The following is a 23,269-nucleotide window of genomic DNA, read 5'->3' as shown; positions in this document are numbered from 1 at the left end:
TGAGTATATGATACTATCAGTGCTTTGTGGTGATATTCCCAGGGGGAAAACAACTAAACCTCTCTTTTAGTAGACACATGTTTAATTTCACACACCATTTAAACATTTGTACTATTCCAGGTGCATGGAAATTATGTAGAAAAATAGAATGTGTATATTTAATGTAATAGAATTAACTTTAAAATATAGTATTTTTATTTGATGGTGGTTTGATGAAGTATTTTCATTTGAATTTTTATGCTTCAAACATTTTTATAACATATTTTTCTTGTACCTTATCTAGCTTCTGTCAACCATATAGTCGTCCATTTATCAGTTATTTGTTATGCAAATGAGTAAACACTTCTTACTTACTAGCTTACTTGGAATGAAAAGAATGAAAATTTATATTCCATGATATGCATTATCTGCATACAGGCTGATACATACATTTTAAGTGTCAATTTTATTGTATTTTGAAAAATGCTGATTTTTTTTCATTTTTTTCTCTACCTTAGCCTTTTGTTTGTTACCACTTGAGAATCAAACCTGGATTGCTTTACTGCATATTAATGCAGGGCAGGCAAACCAACATGTTAGTAGATGGCTTGAACAGATTCTTTATCACTCCCTTGGGAAAACTATATTGCTGATCTCACTGAAATAAACTTTTAAGTATAGAAAAAGGTTCTAAAGAAAGTCCCTTTGACCATTTAAGTGGTAAACTTTACCACTTATGTTTATGTGAATCTCAGCAAATATGTTCCCCATCATAAAGAAGCAGAAGTAATAATAGTATTGCACATTCATTTTCAATTCTAAAAATGTGTGAGCACCTATGATGTTCCAGGAACTGTATTAGACACTCATGATACAGAATAAGTTGGAAATTAGACATGATCTCTAGACTCAAATAGCAGACTCAAAGCACAGAGAAAAGTCCTGGGTGAACCACATGACTGTTTAATCTATTATCTGAATAAGAAATGTGAAGTGTTTTGGGAAAGAAAGGGAAAAGTGCCACCTTTTTCACTAGGCATCTGGTTGTCATCTGGGACTGAACAGCAAAAAATTTTTACGTTAGCAAATGTACTAGGTGAAAACAGCCTATTTTCTATTTCAGTAAGCTAGAACATAGAAAGGAAGGATGTAAAATTTTTCTACAGTAGGTTCAGTGTAAGCTGTAATTTTTACAGTCCGAATCTGGGACAGATATGCCTATCTGAGAAGAGATTGTTCCATCAGAATCATGAGTCATAATTATCAAGGGTGCAGAGTACAGAACCCACTTCTTAAGTCACACTTGCAGACATAATGATTTTCAGTTTCTAATATATATAATATAAAAATGCCCATTGAACTCAGATTTTCAAGAGCAGTTTTGTCCTGTCTTTTGAATATTGTATAAAGTATCTGAAGATGCCCATCATTTTGCCTTTCAAAGTATACCTCTTACATTTTGTTTTACATGCAAAAGTAGCATTACACACACACACACACACACATGCTCACTTTGATCATATTTGATTAAGAGAACATAATCATAACAGTTTCATGTTGGTTACAAACTGTTCTGTTAAAAGACTGGGCAAGTTTGTTCAAAAAGGTAAAACAGGTTGTTTTAAGATAGAGTCTTCTCTTTAAAAAATTCTTTAAATATACGTTTTCCTTATTATATTAGAAATTCATTGTGCAAGCTATATGATTATGTTGTGGTAATAAGAAATGTATTTTCTCTAAAAATGTGACAGCTCATTCTTCATTCACAGTGCTGGTTAGAAATGTTAGGCCACAAATATTATATACCACGTTCATTAGTAGAGTCAAATTGCCAGTTCATGACCCTGAAACTGGAGAAATTAATAAGAAAGACATACAAAATTTTAAAAATAATTAATAAGAAGGGCATTTTGGGGAACAGCTACCATATTTAAGTTCTAACCTCACTTGATCAAGAAATTCAAGGATAAGGACTTGCCAAATGATCTGTTCTTTTACTGTAAAAACAATCGATTATTACAGATTTGTAAAGTTGTTGAATTGTCACTTTAAAAGTAATTTCATTTATTAAAGAGAACAGAAATTTACTGGCTGATATAAATTATTAAGCATAGGGTAAAACAGTATCTATAGTATTTCATTTACAGTAGGCAAGAAATATAAATTCCAAAGGAAGAAAATATGAGAAAAATGTATTCCTTCTATTGCCTGAGAAGGCATATTAATTAAAAGTATCAGTATATTTGAAAATAATGAAGGAGACCAGATACTTAAAAAGGGATGTGTGTCCCCCTTTGGACTTTGAACTACTTTTATTAAAAATTTTAAAAAGTTACCGTGTGAATATTATGTCCCAGTAAATTCTGAATGTAGACCTTTTTCTGAGTTTGGTCCCTGTATTACTCATCTCTAAATGCCATTGAGTTTAAAGTAGTGACTAGCAGAAGTGAAAGCTCAGTGACTGGAAATAAAACAAATACATGGTTGGATGGATAAATACAGTTAACCATCTCCTTCTTCTTCACTCCCTCAGAACTTGTTATTCTGTATTTCTTGGGATATAACCTTTCAATCAAGGAGTGGAGTGGCAAGTTAGCAAGGGATCTGAGTTGACAGAAATCCTGAGTGCCATGTGCTGCCTCTGATACTTTCTAGCTATTGGACATTAGACAAATCACTGAACTTCCCTGAGCCTATTTCTGTAACTGCAAAATGAGGAGTTGAAATAGAATGACCCCCAAATTATGGTTCTTTGGTGTCATAACAGTATACTGGCCCATGTGGAACTTTTCTTTCTCTTATTCTTTAAAGTCTAACAGATTTCAGCTTTGTGCTTTTCTTGGGTTTAGAGAGATAATTCATTATTACTGATTAAAAGATTTCCTACTGTGCCACAGCTGGTACACATGAAAGAAATGAAGAGAGCAGTGGCACTATAAGATTCCATCACCTACTCTGCTTAATTATAGAAGTCAGAACTTGAAAATGAGATTTACGAAGATAAGGTGAAATGCAGATAGTATGTTTCAGGATAATATAGGGTTGATGATGTGTTATTTTGGAATATTAAGTTTTCCAGTTCGGCATATGTGAAGAAGGATAGTATCATAAATCTAAAAGGGAAAATGGATCCTCCAGTCTCTAGACCAATGAGTTTGATGTTGAGTCGATCAAAATTCTAAATTTGTTGATTAATTACCTAGAATGTGTGCAATGAGAAAATGAATTACTAGGGCTAACACGAGCATTTTAAACAACTGTACCAGCTCAAGGGACTGTGTAAAAATAATGGACTTTAATTTATACAAAGACATTTATTGTATTTTTTTCCATATGGTGGAGAATATGGACTAATATACATTTGTAACTGGTTGATCAGACCTACCCAAGCAGTGTTAATTAATACATCAGTATAAATCTAGAAGGAGGGTCTCCTTTACTGTGTGTGGCCTTTTTTAAAAAAAAAAATAGGTTTCAATGATTGAATGGTTACTTGTTTATTAGATTCTGGATGGATATGATATTTTCAAGTTTCTAGATGATGACTTACTGCTTAAATTTATGTAAAATGTTTAGTATTATCTTGACTGACGAGAAGGATACATTCAACTAAGTAAGATTAAATTTTACAAGGCTGAGAGTTTTACATTACTTTTAACTTTAGAAAACAAACTATATAAGTACGGAATGCTGAGGAACTTAGCTTGGTAGTGTTTCAAATGAAGAATATCAAATTGGTTAAAGAAATCTTGGGTTTCATTAATAGAAATATAGATTTTAGACAAAAACAGGTAATATTTCTGCTCTACACTATTGATCAGACTTCATGCCAAGCATTAATTAAAGAGAGTATGTTTAGTAGAACAATTGTTTAACTGAAATTAATCCAGGAAAGTAATTAAATTGTTGGAAGTTCTCAAAACCATACGTAGTAGACCATGGTTGTTTTTAGCACCCAACATTACTCACCTTTCTACTGGTAACCATAATTCTGTTTTCCTCCTGGGAATCAAGACTCCTTCTATTCTCATTCGTTACTTTCAGGGTGAAGTTAACTCTACAGTCTGCTCGGGAGGCAGGTCAGGGAAAATATTTGAAATAGAATTAAGGTCAGCACAAATACACTCTGCAGCCATAATTGTTGTTTATGGCCAATGTCTATTCTGATTGAGGGACGTTAATGTTCATTCTGATTAGCTTATACCCAGTGTGTATGTGTATGTATATGTGTGTGTGTGTGTGTGTGTGTGTGTGTGTGTGTGTGTGTGTGTGTGTGTATCCCATATGCAAGTTAATCTGTTTGCCCTGCCCACATTAATTTCATGATTAATGAGAATTAGGCTGAGGTTATTTTCTCTTTTCTACTAGACTCAAAGTTGTGAAAACCTCTCTGGAACTATTTTAACATTAAATTGGGAAAGTCTGTGAAGCCAATATGGTGTAGGTGAGGCAAGTTTTGAAGATGGCAAAACAGGGTTTGACATAATTTGAGCCCCTGGATCATTTTAAACCTGAACTAAATCTACTTCAGTACCTGGGTCCAAAAATTAGTCAAGTTTTGCTTAAGCTAGAGCCAAAAGAGCCCTAACTGATTCATCATGTAGGAAACAAACCCTCAAACCGAAACCTGAAGATGTTTACCTTATAAGAGAGAAAGGGAAATATGTATGTATATGTATATGATATATGTATATGATTGATCTGTTGTCAGATATCTCTTCATTACTTAGAGAGCATCTAAGGGTATACAGAGAGAGAAGTTCCAGGTAGACTAATTTGGCATCAATGAAAGGAAGAACATCTTCACAGTTTGAGTTATCCAGTAATGAAATAAGCTGTTGTCTGTAGTAATAAGGACTAAAATAGAGTCTAGATTATAAAGAATATTATATTTAGCTGAAGGATCTACTAGCTGTTACTAAAATCCTTAAAATTTATTGAATAATTACTGTGCTGGACACTGTATTAGCCACGTCATATACATTGCCTGAAAAGTCTGCACTGTAACTAAATGAAGAAACTAGGGAGCAATGAAGTTGAATAACTTGCACAAGGAAAAAAAGCTAGGAAGAAGCAATGATGGGAAGGAAACCCAATGTATCTGACCTTAAAACTGCGTCTCTCCACTAACATTATAACAGTGCCCGGATTTTTATGGATTCAAAACAATTATAAAACCCTGCATTTTGCCAATATTTTAGCAATGGTTTACATAAAAAGAAAAATGTACTAATGTAGTTTGAAAATGAATTATCTTTGATTTATGGACAATAAGGTTTTATGGACTTTCTAAAAATACACTAAAAGCACTTTAGTATGTAAATTTCATGCTGACTAAAAGGTACCATACCTATGTAAGTGTAATTGGAGTGTGAGCTTACATAAATCCATAAATGCTAAAAGAAAAAAGTCAAAACACATTCAGTTATAAAAATGTAAAAGCAAGTATGTTATAATTTCTGAGAAGGCCTAACAAAGATCAGGCAATATGTATTCAAGGCCTAAATAGCCACATATTCTGCCAAGGGCTGTAATTCAACACTAATCCTCTGAGAATTAAGATAGAATACACAGAAGAAAAACTTTCTGCTGTAAAATGAGGCCCTGATAGAAAGTGTACAAAGGAATTTTTGTTGATAATTACATTGCTAATTTATTGCCTCTCACCACATCTCTAAAAATAAAGAAAATATCATTGCATGGTCACTCAAAATTTTTTAATAGTGCAGGTAATCTGATTTTTTACTAATGCAGGTAATTTGGTAGCAAGATTATATAAGCATCATTGTAAGACCTCTGTTGTTTGAAGTCGTATCTTATAATATGAGAAATATTATCTACTATAGATTGTAGGACTGGTATAGTCATGAAAGCACTTTACCTGATGTAACTGCTGAACCTGAATTCATTTTCAGCATAATAATGTCTCAATTCTTTAAAAAGCAGAGGTTTAAAAGCAGATTCATTATGTAGTTTATTAGTTCAAATGTTGTGGTCAAACAGACCCAGCTTTTAATTATGACCCTGCTATCTGTTGGGCAAATTTCTTAACCTTTACAAGTGTCTGTTTTTTCATCTGATATTGGGAATGCTAATGTTTACCTACTTCAGAGATTATTAGTGGAATTAAATAATGTAATCGTAAACTTATCTGCCTGCCTAGAAGGGTGCTGAATGGACAATACCTACCTTCCCTGCTATTTCACTCCAAACCTACCTTCTCTAACCTACCTTCAGTAATCTCAAAATTAATGAAAAACAACTATCTCCTGAACACAAGTCAGTTTATAGGCCTGTGTTTTGGTGTACAAGCTATAATAGGAAGAGTATATTTATGGGGAAAAGGCAGAGGTTGCTTAATAAAGAAATTTAGAATGAATGGGAGTCCATTTTAAAATCAAATTCTATTTCTTGTTTTTACCGTCCCACTTTATTTCAGAATATTCCTATGCTCCTTCCAGAGTAGTCATATTATCTGGGTGCCACAGCTTTTCTTAGTTATATTACAGAGTAGTTACTTTTTATACACAAAGTTTTTCACTGCTAAATTTGAACTGGGAGTATTCAGTCTTCCCTAATTTGGAAAAGACACTCAAGTGCATAACTACACAGGAAACATATTATCTCCTAGGTATAGGGTGCCTTGGAGCTGTTACTGGAACACAAGGAAAAAAGGAAATTAAACCAAACCTCATTAGCTCAGGCCCTAAATATTTTGTAAGCAGATAGCAGTTCCCTTGAAATGGGAAACTGAGAAAAAGGCCACAAAGAAATTAAATGGCTGTTTTTCTAAGATCACATAGAGATAAAGTGAAACAGTCATGTGCAGGACCTGAGAAGATTTAGGATGTCAAAATTTTGGCTAAGCAAGCATATGTACTTTTCCAGCTTAGGAAGAGCTTTCTTATAGAGCTATACTTTCTATTGATTTTGGTATCCACTGCATCTGAAAGTTTTGTAGAGTAGAAGAATAAAATTTGTAGGACATATATATGAAAACACAAAATAATTTTAGTCCACATATTTATTTTTATATGCTTTCATTATTACCCATTGATTATATATGTTGAGTACACAGGGGATGAATCAGTGCCCTGGTGACATAAGAAAAAAAAAAATCAGATCAACAGATCAAAAAAAAAAAACAGATCAATCAGATCAAATAAAAAGACGCATATCCATCCTCCTTTCCCCATCCCCAACAAAATGAGAACACAAACATTTAATTCCTGAAAGTTTCAAGTTATAAGGAAAGCAAAGGAATAAAGTTATACACCTTTTTTTTTTGTAACCATGTATGGGATCTACCTACGTGACACTTGAAACGGAAAACACTAATTTTTATCGATGTTTTCTAGCAGTAAACCATGAAATACAATTTCATTTTACTATAATGCCGATAGAAGATATTGCATGTCACCACCAAGCATACAGTGTATATGCTAGTGTCTTCAAAGTCTATTTTCTTAGCTTAAACCCTGAGCTGTTAAATGTAGCATAAAACTTCTGTGAAGTTCCACTGCTCTGCAGTAGGGGGAAAAATTCTTTTAATTGGATGATTGCAGAGAGGGAGAGGAAAAAGGAGAGAGCTTTTAAAAGTTTGGGTGGTTCAAATAAGAAAAATTCTGGATGCTTCAGCAAAACTGCCAGTCCTCTGAGATTCAGCTTTGACTATTATTACTAATGTAATACTTCCAGTGTACAGCAAATTAGATCTTGAACACATTATGCGCCAAATACTATTCTTTTATACTCATTTGTAACCCTTAACAGGTTTCAATGGGAGATGTGGATGGTTAGTGGAAAGCGGCTTTCACATTAATTTTTTACCCTGAATCTGATACATTGAAGGCAATTGGGAAGAAATATGTGTAAAAAATTTAATAGTAATAATCCCTTTAATTTGTATAGCACTTTGCCAGTTACAAAGATTTATACCACGTATCATTTTATTATATCTGTATAATGAAATAAATTTAATTATATATATAAAAGTGTATTAGAGAGTCTTCACAATCAAAATTTAATATCAGAGTTTCAGAGAAAAATGACTGCTTGGATTTATGTTTAACACAGCAGCACGTTGGAAAAACTAAAATTTTGAATTCAATTGTGTCAAATGTCTAACAGGCTAATACTAATAACAGGAGTAATTTATTCTCTATAAAATCTGTAGACACTATTATAATTGTAAATTACTTTTAATTCACTTTTCACATTTATAAACTTTTCTTTTTGCTTGTTTACAGGTCTCATTTTTAGTTTTATTTACTTCAGTTTGTTTTCATTTTTTGGTTTATTATCTTGGAAAGTATTCACCAGGATCCAGGCTTCCAACAAGGGGTACTCAGAGGTGGAGTCCTGAGTCACTGTCATGGGTGGTTGAATTTCTGAGAACTCACATCAGTCTTGAGCTTCTTCTACCATGCAAGCTAGGCTAACCCTCATGCTTTCCAGCTACTAAGTAGGACTTCAGGTTTCCTAAACCTCTGTGAGGATACATTTACTGATTTAATAGAGTTCACTACATGCTTGTTATTTTGTTTTATTTATTTATTTATTTGTGACAAAGGCAGATTACTGTGATCGTCAAACCAAACAACAAAGGGATTTTTAAAAAATTGGATGCTACTGTGCAAAGTGTAAGCCATCAATAGAATATTTGGAAAAGGGATCTCATTCATTCTTTTATTCAGCAGAATATTTATCGAACTCATACTCTTGTGTCTGAGATGGTGCTCAGTGCTGGGAGTATATAAGTAAAAAACAACAGTAACAACAAAACAAAAACAAGAATGACCCCTACCTTTGTGGAGGAAAGTGAAAGAGAGAACGATAATAACAAAACATAATGAATAGGTAAATTTTATAAGCTGTTGGAAGATGGTAAAAGCCATGGAGAAATAAGAACAGGGTCAGACAGGTCAGGAACATGTGGGAAAGGGGAGTACCATTATTCCCCTTTGAGGGGAATAGGCAAAAATCTATCTGTGAGAGGAGTGTTTTAGAGATTCCGTGCAAGGGACCTAAATTTGGGAGTATGCCTGATGACTTTCAGGAAGAGTAAACCAGGAAGAATGTAGAAGGAAGTGAGATCAGAGAGAGAAGGGCAGGGATAGGGGATTATAGGTCATTGACAACTTTAGTTCTGCATTAGATGGGAAGCTGTAACAGGTTTTGAGCAGAGGAATGACACAAAATGACTTATTTTAACAGGATTACTCTGGTGGCTCTTGTTGAGACGAGGAACCAAGTGCAGGGGCAATTACTTAACATTTTAAGAGAATAAAAAGAAGGAACTTCCCTGGTGGTCCAGTGGTTAAGACTCTGCCCTCCCAATACAGGGGGTGCAGGTTCGATCCCTGGTCAGGGAACTAAGATCCCACAGGCTGCATGGCATAGCCAAACAATTAAAAAAAAAAAAAATGAACGAATAAAAAGAAGATTGAAATAGGAACATGCACTCGGAGATACTTTGGGTTCTTAGCCTTATGTAGAATTGTGAAGCAGGTAAATCAATCTGCAGTATTCCTAGATTTTCTTTGTATCACCTTTTTCTTCTCCTCTGCACCTTTCTCCTCATCAAACTTGATCTCAGCAAAAGGTCCCATGACCATACATTAAGGTAAGGATTTCTGTTTGCCCCTTCAGTGAATTACCTACATTTTAACCAGGACTAACCTCCGGGAACAAATTTCAAATGGTTACATTTCAAGCCTTCAACAGTAGGAAAATATATTTTTGGTTGGGGAGGAAATTTAGACCTGTAGCCTAACCTCAGTCAATTCTGGCTCTTGATTTGCCATAAAAGTTTCTCTTCTTCACCAGACAACTAAATGTAAAAAATTTTAAATGCCCTACTTTTTATTTGAGGCAGATTGCTGAATCTATACTACTTTCTCTGGAAATGTTCATTGAATTATTATAGAGAAAAAAATTAAGTACCAGGCAAGAGTCAAAGCCCTAGAAATAAGATCTGAATGAGACACTGCACCTGCCTTCCCTCAAAGTGCCCAGAGTATGAAGCAAGGACACTAGAAGTGTAAACAGTGACAGGTGGTGGTGAACAAGCTGTTGCAGAGGAAAGTGCCTGTGTCTATGAAGCTTATGCAAAAGTCCTTCTCCTCTGCTACTTCTGTTCAATCCTCACCACCATTTACCTCAATCCAATTTCTTTTCTTATCTCCATGAACAGCGCCATATTTTCTCAGTCACATAGGTTCTTAAACTTGGAGTTGTCACTCACTTTTTCTTCACTTTTAATATTCTTTCACGTAGGGCTGTGTCCTACAGATGCGAGTCCACAATGTCTCTAACATCCTTTCAAACTTTCATGCACCCATTTGCATTCCTGATTGTCCCTCCTTGCAGACTCTTAAATTTATTACTAATTGGATTCCATATCTTCAGTCTTTACGTGTTTCATTGTGTTCAAATAAAGCTACAGCATATCTGTGATTATACCAACCTCATGTCAAACTAATAATGTAACAATAACAATAGAAGCTTCCTGATTACAATATCATTAGGTACAAACTGCTGTGTTTGTCATTCATGATCTTCTGTGACTGACCCTATCCTACTCTTTTAAGCCACATCATTTATTATTTTCTCACATGTCCTGTGAGCTATCTAGATAGGCTTATTGGCTGTTCCCCCAACATGCTCTGCACTTTGCACTCTTTGTGTCTTTTCCTATATGCTCCCTCTGCTGAAAAGAAGCTGTTTTCCCCTTCATCTGTAAAAGCCCTACCATCCTTCAAAATCTCTTCCTCATAAAATTTTTCTTCAAACATGTATCTTTTTCTCATTAATTCCATGATAACAACGACTGTGGCTTCATCATTTTTCGGATTTTAGAATTATTCCTTGGACTTGAATAAATATATATTCAATTAAATTGAACATAATATTAATGTTATAATGTTAACTTTTTCGAAAATTTTTCACATATTATTCTGATTACTTCTTTATATTCCTGTTAAGTTTCAGTACATTACTTTGTAATTTTGTACAGGTGTATACCCGAAGATGGAAATATTTCTAATATCTTTTTTTCACTAAATGTAAATATTGCCTTGACATTTGTTTTGTACTCACAGTTACTATTGATTTAATAACTTAATGTAGAGCATCCTTGTTTTCAGCAGTGATTTGGATATTAGTGCTTCTTTTTGCCACAAAAGAGTACATGTGCATTTACCAACCAGAGCATACAACATGTGGAGTGACTACAACCGTCTGTCTTCTAATATAAAGTAGATGTGACAGTATACAGGGAAGAAGGAGAAAGCAATACAGGGAAAAATATAATTAGGCAAAATCTCAAAAATAATGCTAAGTGTAAATTGGTTGTGACAAAGTGACAGGTAATAAAACTTCAAGAGGCAAACAAATTAGGAAGTGAAAATTATAGGTATAAAACAGAATCAGCTCAGAGGAGTGGTGACAATGGACAGAGTGAAATAAAGAGGATATTTATGAATTGCAGAAAAGGAATTTTAGAGTAATGAAGGTAGACAGGCTTCATCTTGTAAGCATATCAATTGAGAGGAGTGGTCTGTAAAGCTTTATGACTTTAACGTGAATTCTGGTGGAAAGAAATACCATAGTAGATCATGTTAATTTAATGTTACTATGTAAAAATGTAATGGCTTTGAACTTGTTGACTGAACAATACAAAGTGATGTTTTTTAATCAACATAGGCACTCTGTTGCGATCATTTTTGAGTATTGAGTTAAGAACTGGTGATACTTATTTGAAAAAACTGTGTTATAGAGCTTTTTCTAATTTTCCAACTTAGTTAAGGAATTATATTTATTTTATCTAAAGATACAATTTTCCCATGGTGAAGTAAATCTTACATTAGATGATGAAGTGGACTACTGAAAGCTAATGCCACTCAAATTCATAACTTAGTCCATTCCCACCCAAAACAAAGATAGGTACTGAATTTCAATTCCCACGGAATAAACGATTCCACCAGTTGCACAGATTTTAACCCCAAGACCTTTAATAACAGTTTAGCTCTCAAAAAAAGTGTGGCCCTTCTTTATAAAATACAGTAACTTCCATATTTTTCAAGTGATGGTTCTGAGAATAAAATTAGGTAATGTATTCAATGGTTTAAAAATTAGCAAATGCTAGGAGATCTGTCAACATTAAAATAGGATTGAATTTTTCAACAAAATTTTCTGTGACTTTGGAAATGTTAATAAAGAATAGTTTGCTGTCCAATATGGTAGCCACAAGCCACATATGGCTACTGAACACTTGAAATGTGGCTCATGTGCTTAAATAAATGAATTTTTCTTGTATTTAACTTAATTTATTAATGTAAATTAAAATAGGCAAATGGGGTTAGTGGCTACAATGTTGCACAGTACAGATGTAGAACTATCCTCTTAAACTTGATTTGATCATTTAGTAGCTCAAGCTTGTAATTCATGTAGCTGCTGCAAGGTTTCACAGTTTATGCAATCAGAATTTTTCCCCAGGGTTTACCATACAGATTTCCGATAAGCCATAAGCCAGTCTTTTCTAATGATAAATTATTAATTAACATATTACTTTGGCTATCAACCTAGCTCTACAACTAAGTTTTATTATTTGTGTTACTTTATTAAAATCATAAATACTAATTCTTAGTTTTTTCAATTACAGTTGATTAGAAACGGTAGATGAAGATTTTAAAAAGTTAATTCATCTACAAGTCTTACAATGACAGGTGAATAGTACGTGTTCATTACATATTAGCTACTTTTAATCAAAGCAAACATTATAGAAAAATAAACATAGGCCTTATTCCGAACAAGGAAGTATTTCTTAATGGCAATATGATTTTACTTGGGGTTTGGACAATATAGAGAGCTAGGGCTTCCCTTGAATCAGGATTAATTAAGGACAAATCCATTCCTAGTATTTTTGCTATGCTTTGATGTTTGTGCTCTTGGCAAGGCTTTTACTAGTTGACTCATCCCTCAGCTTATTTTTAAGCCTTCTCAAGAATTCTGCCACTTCTGAGTTGAGCTCAGGGCCAGGGGAGAAGCTGGGTCTTAGTCACCTTGCTTGAAAGAGCCTTTCATGCCTCTCAGACCGACACTTAAATCTTCCTTAACTCTGTATGGTATTAGAGAATGTTCTAATTTCATTCTTTTACATGTAGCTGTCCAATTTTCCCAGGACCACTTATTGAATAGACTGTCTTTTCTCCATTGTATACTCTTGCCTCCTTTGTTGTAGATTAATTGACCATAGGTGCATGGATTTATTTCTGGGCTATCTGTCCTATTCCATTGAACTATATTTCTATATTTGTGCCAGTATCATACTGTTTAGATTACTGTAGCTTTGTAGTATAGTCTGAGATCAGGGAGTCTGCTTCCTCCAGCTCTGTTTTCTTTCTCAGGATTGCTTTGGCCATTTGGGGTCTTTTGTGTTTCCATACAAATTTTAAAAGATTTTGTTCTAGTTCTGTGAAAAATACCATTGGTAATTTGATAGGGATTGCATTGAATCTGTAGATTGCCTTGGATAGTGTAGTCATTTTGACAATATTGATTCTTCCAATCTAAGAACATGGTATATCCTTCCATCTGTTTGTGTCATCTCCAGTTTCTTTCATCAGCATCTTATAATTTTCAGAGTGGAGGTCTTTTGTCTCCCTAGGTAGGTTTATCCCTAGGTGTTTTATTCTTTTCAAAGACCTAAATGTAAGACTAGATACTATAAATCTTATAGAGGAAAACATAGGCAGAACACTGACATAAATTGCAGCAATATCTTTTTGGATCCACCTCCTAGAGAAATGAAAGTAAAAACAGAAATAAACAAATGGGACCTAATTAAACTTAAAAGATTTTGCACAACACAGGAAACCATAAACAAAACAAAAAGACAACCCACAGAATTGGAGAAAATATTTGCAAATGCAGCAACCAACAAGGGATTAATCTTTAAAATAAACAAACAGCTCGTGCAGCTCATTATCAAAAAAAAAACCCAAACAACCCAACCATGAAAATTGGCAGAATATCTAAATAGATATTTCTCCAAAGAAGACGTACCGATGGCCATAAAGCAGATGCTCAACATTGCTAATTATTAGAGAAACACAAATCAAAACTACAATGAGGGATCACCTCACATAGGTTAGAATGGCCATCATCAAAATGTCTACAAATAATAAATGCTGCAGAGGGTGTGGAGAAAAAGGAACCCTCCTACACCATTGGTGGGAATGTCAGTTGGTACAACCACTAGGGAGAACAGTATGGAGGTTCCTTAAAAAACTAAAAATAGAGCTGTCATATGATCCAGCAATCCCACTCCTGGGCCTATATCCAGAGAAAACCATAATTTGGAAAGACAAATGCACCCCAATGTTCATTGCAGCACCATTTACAATAGCCAGATCATGGAAACAATCTAAATGTCCATCGATAGATGAATGGGTAAAGAAGATATGGTACATATATACTATGGAATATTACTCAGCCATAAAAAGGAACGAAATTGGGTCATTTGTAGAGACGTGGATGGACCTAGAGTCTGTCATACGGAGTGAAGTAAGGCAGAAAGGGAAAAAACAAATGTTAATGCATATATGTGGAATCTAGAAAAATGGTACAGATGAACCAGTTTGCAAGGCAGAAATAGAGACACAGATGTAGAGAACAAACGTATGGACACCAAGGGGGAAAGGGCAGTGGGATGAATTAGAAGATTGGGATTAACATATATACACTATTATGTATAAAATAGATAACTAATGAAAACCTGCTGTATAGCACAGGGAACTCCACTTCACTGTACAGTAGAAACGAACACAACATTGTAAAACAACTATATGCCAATTAAAAGAAGAAGAAGAAATGGTACATATATACAATGGAATATCACTCAGCCATGAAAAAGAATGAAATAATGCCATTTGCAGTAGCGTAGATGGACCTAGAGATTATCATATTAAGTGAAGTAAGTCAGACAAAGACAAATATTATATGATATCACTTATATGTGGAATCTTAAAGAATGATACAAATGAACTTATTTACAAAACAGAAACAGACTCACAGACTTCAAAAACAAACTTATGATTACCAAAGGAGAAAGGTGGGGGGAGAGAGAAATTTGGAGTTTGGGATTAACATACACACACTGCTATATATAAAATTGATAAGCAACAAGGATCTACTGTATAGCAAAGGGAACTCTACTCAATACTCTTTAATAACCTATATGGGAAAAGAATCTGAAAAAGAATGGATATATGTATATGTATAACTGAATCACTTTACTGTACACCTGAAATTAATACAATATTGTAAGTCAACTCTACTCCAATATAAAATAAAAATTAAATTTTAAAAAATCTTCCTTAATTCTGGTGGCTTGATAAAGCTCTCTTGATCTGTGTGTCCTTTGACTTTCTAAACTATGTAGACACTTACTGCTCCCAACCTCAGAAAAGAAATTTCTGGGACTTTAAATCTTACTCCAGACAAAATTCCCTGACATGTTCATCTGTCTTCTTTATGATTTAGATTAACCTTAATTTTACAGCTTTACTACTTAAAAAGTCTTGGCCTTGAAGTAGTAGCATGGCTTCCCCTTGGAGCTTGTTAGAAGTGCAGTATGTCAGGCCCCACCCAGAATCTGCATGATATGATTCCTGGGTAGTTTACCAATGGGTACATAAAGAGTAAGTATTCTTTCATAGCACACTCTCTCTCGTTTGCTCTGAAAAAACAGAGGGGTGTTTTATTAATTGAACTCGTCTTTAAACCACTTCCTTCAGTGAGCCAAACTTCATTATCCTCAGCTGACCTATGCCCCATTTTTCCATGTATAGCCTCTGTATTTACCTTAACCTCAAGCAAAAAGCATAGGATAAAGGATAGTTTATGTTTTTCTTTTGTTGGAATCCTAACCCTCTTATATCTGTTAAATAAAATAGTTTAATTAAATTAAAAAGGCATAAAAATAAGGCACTAGCCATGCTCATTGATAAAAATATTGTATTATTCACCTTGGATACCTCATATTATAGTTTAAGCCTTTTTCTTTTAATGCTGTCTTTTGTGGACCAGTGTGAATAATTGAACAACAAAAATCTTAGTCAAAATCTGGCTTAAAGAAAAGAAAAGCCCTTTTCCCAGCATTTCTCATTTTGATTTATCTACTTCAAAAACAATTGCCGGGCTTCCCTGGTGGCGCAGTGGTTGGGAGTCCGCCTGCCAATGCAGGAGACGCGGGTTCGTGCCCCGGTCCGGGAAGATCCCACGTGCCGCGGAGCGGCTGGGCCCGTGAGCTATGGCCGCTGAGCCTGCGCGTCCGGAGCCTGTGCTCCGCAACGGGAGAGGCCACAGCAGTGAGGCCCACGTACCGCAAAAAAAAAACAAAAAAACAAAACAATTGCCATCATAGATTAGCAATTGTTTTATTTAAATAACAAAATTTTAAAATTAAAGAATAAAACAAATAAAAAAAATAAATTTTACATTTATTTTCCCACTTAGGTTAGTGTTCTATGTCTCCATAATATTATTTCTTCTTTGATTTACAATTACTTTTTTTGACATTAGTTGTTGATCTTTTCTCATATTTCTGAAAGTTTCTCTAATATGTCTGAAATAAACGTCTCAAAAAGCAGCAAGTAAAAAGGTACACATTACATTTAAATTTATTAATAATGATAGTGATTTTATTTGTTGTTTCTTTAATTGGCATTTCTGATAAACATGTTTTGGCTTAGTTTTGTTCAGAAAATGGATTGCTGAATAGATTTTAACTCTGATATTGAGAAGAATTTTATTATTCTATGTAGAACTCTATATTGAACGCCAAAAGAAAAGAATAAGGGAGATGAGAAAGTAAAGCGTAGAAGAACAAAACTACTATTATATTTTTCTTTCTTATTGTGATATTCATCAAAGAAACATTCTAAGCACTGTTTATGTATAAGTAAACTTCTCATAAGCTCAAATGTGTTATATTCTAATATACTAAATATATTTGGCAATTGACTATTGATTAGTCAATTTAATGTCACTCATTATACTTTAGTATAGCTCATGAAGCATCAGACGCTTGTCCTATATGATGGACTTAGAGAAAACAGAATATGAAATAGTGAATTTAATTTTGAGAAACAGTCTACTTCACACTGGTTATATGAAGGGAACTTTGCATTGAGCACATTGAATTATCTTAAAGTCCAAAGGGAAGCTGTTTCTTAGCCCATTCCATATATCTTCGTGGATTTGTTCTGAGTCCTGTATTTGAATTATACAATTTTATTTAAATTCTTAAAAATAATTCTGGAAGTTCTGCGTAGAATCAGTAGACAACCCAGATTTCTTTGAAGGGTGTGGGTAAGAGATAGCAGACTGTGCTAAAGCTTTGTCAAGGAAGAAAGGGGTGGTGTTGCAGAGAAATTTCAAAAATTGGGGACAGTCTACTCTGTCAGACGCTGCGAGTGTGTGTTTTGTGAATACCTGTTTGACCAATTCGTTTTATACCAGTTTCTGATATAGTCAGTACAGTACAAATAGAGTACAAACACTGCCTTTGGAATATTAATCTGTAACATGCCAAATAATGAGGCTATTCTTTCTCTTGTATTTTCCTTTAGGTGTAAGTTTATTTTTCTCTTTCACTATTGTATTTATTCATTCACTTAACAAATACTTTTTGAATACCCACAATATGCCAAATAGTGCTAACTAGATTCAGTGCCCATTTGTAATAAAAATGGCGTATTTTGGAAAGGACCATATATTTCATACAGGTATTTTAATTAAATTGCTCTCCTTATCCTCATTGCTAAGAATTTAGAAAGGCATTTACTGTTTCTGGAGGACAACTTAACTGTAGGTGTCAAGAACATTTAAAGTGTGCAACACATAATGGTTATTTACTTCTACAAGTAGTTAGGTATTGCTATGGTTGCTGAAGTAGTATTCATACCTTGTGTATTTGTATTGCTAGATAACCCCTATAAAGCAAATGCTATGTCAATATTGAATGTATATCTCCTTTCAGTAGAACAAGTTCATACAGATATTCTTGGACTGCAAAATAACTGCTAGTATGTCATGGGGGAAATATATTGCACAACTAATATGTTCCAGCCAAGGTTCCTTTATCAAACTTACTACCTTTTATACACAACTGTATCTCTAAATCAAATAACCTTGGTCAAGAAATAGAGGCCTGCTTTTGTAACTATTGGCAAAGAAATACCTTTTTTTACAAAAAAACTATTCTTTCTAGTTTATGTGCATTTAGCATAAAAATGCACAGCAACAATAAACCACTTGTGGTACTAATTCTTAGGGATTATAACAAATAGTATTAGAAATAACCAAATGACTTTACACAGCCTTCTTATTTTTCCTCTTTATGAATGCATACCAATTTAGAGTATAAAGATGTCTAGTTTTACCAGCATGTTACTGGCCCAGATTTTATATTAGTGAAACAGTAATAATAAACTTTTATCATAAATGATGAAAGACAGTATTTTTTTTCATGTTTGCTATATACTTTACCATATCACTGCTAAAAGTAAAACGCTTTCCTGAAGAAGTTTCATTTAGTATATAGAGGATGTTCTATTTTAATCTCCTTGATGTTTTTCACAGTAAAATCCGAAATCACTTTACATTTCTAAAAGGATATATAGTTTTAAGTTCATAGAAGAGAAGAATATACTACACATGGTGTTCTGCTGCTCAGCAGCTAAAAGGTCAAGAAGCTAAATGAATATGCCCTCAAGTCTATGAGTGAAAAATAGATCTTGTAAGCAAGAGAGACAATATTAAATTTGAAACAGGTAGCATTTTGGAACCTCAGTTGCAACACACCATTTGTAAAATGCATTTTCCGTATGGTCTGTTGGTAATTTTTATGCATTTTAGTTACATAGGTAGTGGATTGATATGTACAGAAAGGATGTATATTATTTTAAATGGACCTTAGTCTAGAAAATAAACAAAATGAGATGTTATAGTCATTACTGGGTATAGTGAAACGAACAAGCAGAAAAAAAAAACACATTTATGTCAGGAGAGTTAATTAACTAATCCTTGAATATGAAATATCTTCATATTATTTCTGATTTTTAAAAATTGACGATTTTTAAAAATTAGAGTATAGTTACTTTACGCTGCTGTGTCAGTTTCTGCAGTACAGCAGAGTGAATCAGCCATAGGTATACATATCTCCCCTCCTTTTTGGATTTCCTTCCCATTTTGGTCACCACAGAGCACCGAGTAGAGTTCCCTATGCTATACAGTAGGTTCTCATTAGTTATACACATAGCAGTGTATATATGTCAATCCCAATCTCATTGAGTGGTGTTTAAATTTGACATTATTTCTTTAATTGTAAAGCCATTGAATTGCAGAGACATTGAATACAAACTCCTTTAGAATTACAAATATAGAACTATGATTTCTTAAACTTTGAAAAACAATGAGTATTTCCTCCAGAAAACTGTACATACTCATATTCATATAAAAATTAACAAATAATTTAGTGAGAATCATAGACTAGTTTTACCTACCCACAATACCCATAGCTGTTTTTGGAACCTAGAATAGAAACTCCTATGGAAGTACAGGAGATTTGTTTTGCTTCCTTATGTACAAACAGAATATTGATTCTAACTTAGATTCATTGAAGAGGATGACTTTGTGACTTAAGACTATATATTGATAGTGAATAGTTATAAACATTAATAAAATATATGAAAATTACACCCTGACTTTAAAATTTCTATTGATTTCTTCATTCGTAGCACAGTAAAAATAATATTCCACTTGAATGTATATGAAAATATTTTGTTTCCTCAGAATACGTTTTATAAGAATCAAGTTTGAAACAATTCATAGACATTTACTGCTTACCCTATCACTTTGGTTCTATGAACAGAATCATCTGGAAAATACGTTGCAAATTTGACTTGCGTAGTACAAAGGGAAAAAATAAAATATGGCGATTAGGGGACTTGAGTTTTAGTGCTACCCTGGGCTCTTCCTCCTCCGCTTTTCTTTTTTCTTCTTCTTCTTCTTATTATTATTATCACCTTTTTTTGGCCTTATTTCTACTCACATTTTCCAGGTCTCAATATGTTCACCAAATGGCATGCACATCTAAAAACAATACAGTAAATGTTGGTTTTATCTAAACTCCCTATGTTTTATTTTGCTTTCGTCTTTCTGGGAGCTCCATGAACTCATCCTGGATTATACCCATTTTCATCCATGTTCTTTTTCTCTGAGTTTAATTTGTGTAGTTTACTATTACTTCATGTGTGTCCCTACCAAAATTGTAATACTTGAAAACAGAATCGTGTTTGACACAGTTTTGGACCCATAGTAGAAATTTAGCCCATGATGAATCACTTACAGATTGAGAGAGGTAATTCTCTGAAGTAAAAAAAAAAAAAAAAAACAGCAAAAACAGAATGTATAATTGTTTCATTAAAAAGTCACTCCAGGGCTTCCCTGGTGGCACAGTGGTTGAGAGTCCGCCTGCCGATGCAGGGGACATGGATTCGTGCCCCGGTCCGGGAAGATCCCACATGCCGCGGAGCGGCTGGGCCCGTGAGCCATGGCCACTGTGCCTGCGCGTCCGGAGCCTGTGCTCCGCAGCAGGAGAGGCCACAACAGTGAGCGGCCCACGTACAGAAAAAAAAAAAAAAAAGTCACTTCATATCCCAAAGTTAGTAAATAAAATAACTCATATTCTGTAAAAGGAAATTTCTCCCCCAACACAAATAAATAATTATCCCTATTTAGCCACACTTTCATCAGAAATTGATGCTGAGTTATGCTTATGAGTGTAGAATTATTTTTTAGATTATCATTAGCAAGTCTACTCATCATCCATAGCATACTGAACTAGAATGGCGTTTTAGAAGTAGAAAAGTTCTGACCCCAAAATATATATAGTTAATATAATATGGATTAAATTAGTTTTCTTAAAATACAATGAGCAAATATTTACAGATTTTATATCTACATTCTGTTAGAATCTGAATATGTGCTGCGTTTTCTTTCCACTATGCATTAAATAATAAAATTCTGGATATTTAATAATATGTACTTACAAAGTTAAAAAATGTCAACAGTATTTTTCCCTATGTGAAACTGTCATGTGTTACAGTAGATTATATAAGGAAATTTTTACTAAATAGTCTACTGGGCAAAATACTTAGTAATAACTTCCCTTGCTGTGTGCGTAATTTGTAAAAGTGTAAGTTTCCCTTCTTATACCATGTCTTTATCTTAATACTTGGAAAATATTTCTATTTTCTTCAAATGTCACCTTTATTCTTTGGAAATATGATTCATCATTTTATTCTCAGCTGATGATTCTGAAGCTTAGAAAGTATCTTTGTCTCTGTGTTTCTAGAGAATATAACAAATTTTAGGCCCCTTTAATGCAAAATTGACTGCTCTGCCCTGATTTGCTATTTAAAAATCAAATATACTTTTCATAGAAACATTACAAGAATATTCTCAGATACCGTCTATGAGATAGCCAAAAATCTAATAACAACACAATTGTACTTCAACAGGAGAATAAATATATTACTTGTAGCATATTGGTATAGTGGAATACCACAAATCAATGAAAATGAATCACAACTACAAGAACATGGATGAATCTCACAAACATATAAGTGGAAGAAGCCAGACACCAGACAATGCATTCTTTATGATTCCATTTGAAAAAAAATTAAATGGCAAATTACTCTCTGGTGTTAGACATAAGAATAGTGGTTTCTCTGGGAGGAGTATAATGACTAGAAGGGGGTACAAAGGATTCTCTGGGGTGGTGGTATGTTCTGTTTTTTGATCTAGGTGTTGCTTATGTAGATACTTATTTGTAAAAATATTGAACTTTACAACATGAATTTTGTACTTCTTTTCATGTATATACTACTTTCTTTAAAAGTTTTCTTAAAAAGGAATATATCAAAAAAAAAGGAATGTATCACCATTTTTGTACTTTGCATTTAAGCTTAATATTAATGCAATATAATAGTGTTATATATTTAATTACTGAGTATTAATCTTAATGTATGTTAAATCATATTTATATATAGAGAGATATAGTCTATTTTTACTTTCTCCAATGGAACACTCTCAGTGTTTAATGACTATTATTGCCCTTTTTAAACAAAAAAAAAATTGAGAATTAGTTATATTTGATATATCATGAAATTATAGAATAGCTTATCAGTGATGTTTATGTTTTTGGTCTTTTCCTGTTAATGAAGAACTAACAGGTTTATTCTGATAGTTTAATAAACTTTTTCAATACCAAATGTATTTTCAGAAAATTCTGTAAGATATTCCATCCATAATTTTTAAAACATTGCTTTCCTTGTTGCTATTTTTTGAAGTTGCAAAACAGTCGGCATCAGATATTTTGAGAAAGATGAAAATTCAAGCGAATTCTGCTAATACCACATTTTGTTAGAACTCAGCAAAAAGATCATTGCTTTATTCCTTAGAAATAATTTAGAATGCTGATCTCTCTTCTGCCATTTTTTCTGTAACAAAAGTCAATAAAAATGGCAAAATATATTAGGAAAAATACCCCAAGACATAGCTGCAAAGTTAAATACGTTCTGTAACTACTAAAATACTTTGGCAATACAAAAATAGTAGATGATCTGTAATTATGGTTAGCCACTTGGATATTTACCACTGTAGCAGTTAATGAGCACTTCTGCAGCAGTATTAAGGAGACTGTAACACTAAAATAAACTTAACCAATCCACTAGAATGACATAGAATGACAGTGTGCTGATTTTACTGTGGATATGGAAGGAATTGTCACAGTTTCTAAAATCTAAGATGTGTGTGTTGAAGGGAAAGTATCTCACATTTTTAACATTTAAGGAAATTCATCTTCCAAAACACGGCCACATGGGTGAGACTTAGAGCACTAGATTTTGAAGATAGATATGTTCATGCCATGTTGTTGCATGAAGTTATACTTTCCTAGCTACACTCACTGCATTAAAGCCCTGAGGGGGGAAAAGAAGACAAACGCAGTGTGACAAAGTGTGCCATCTCTCTGAAACATGTATCTCTGGGATTCTGAAGAATTTAAGAGGTTCTTCACCTACGCTCCTTTCTAGCCTTTCTTTTTCACACTGATTAAAATATTCTTCATGTGGCTTCCCTGGTGGCACGGTGGTTAAGAATCCACCTGCCAACGCAGGGGACATGGGTTGGAGCCCTGGTCCAGGAAGATCCCACATAC

The 23,269-nt window shown here is 33.7% G+C and overlaps 1 protein-coding gene across 2 annotated transcripts in view; it reads left to right on the top strand.

The window, feature by feature from the left end:
- Nucleotides 1–23,269, top strand: part of GRID2 (glutamate ionotropic receptor delta type subunit 2) — a 1,349,856-nt gene that overhangs the window by 522,555 nt on the left and 804,032 nt on the right. The window lies entirely within an intron of this gene.

Source organism: Tursiops truncatus, chromosome 5 (assembly GCF_011762595.2).
Source record: "Tursiops truncatus isolate mTurTru1 chromosome 5, mTurTru1.mat.Y, whole genome shotgun sequence".
In the NCBI taxonomy this organism is placed as follows: Eukaryota; Metazoa; Chordata; class Mammalia; order Artiodactyla; family Delphinidae; genus Tursiops; species Tursiops truncatus.
Note: the sequence above shows the minus strand (reverse complement) of the source record. Positions and strands in the feature narration are given on the sequence as shown.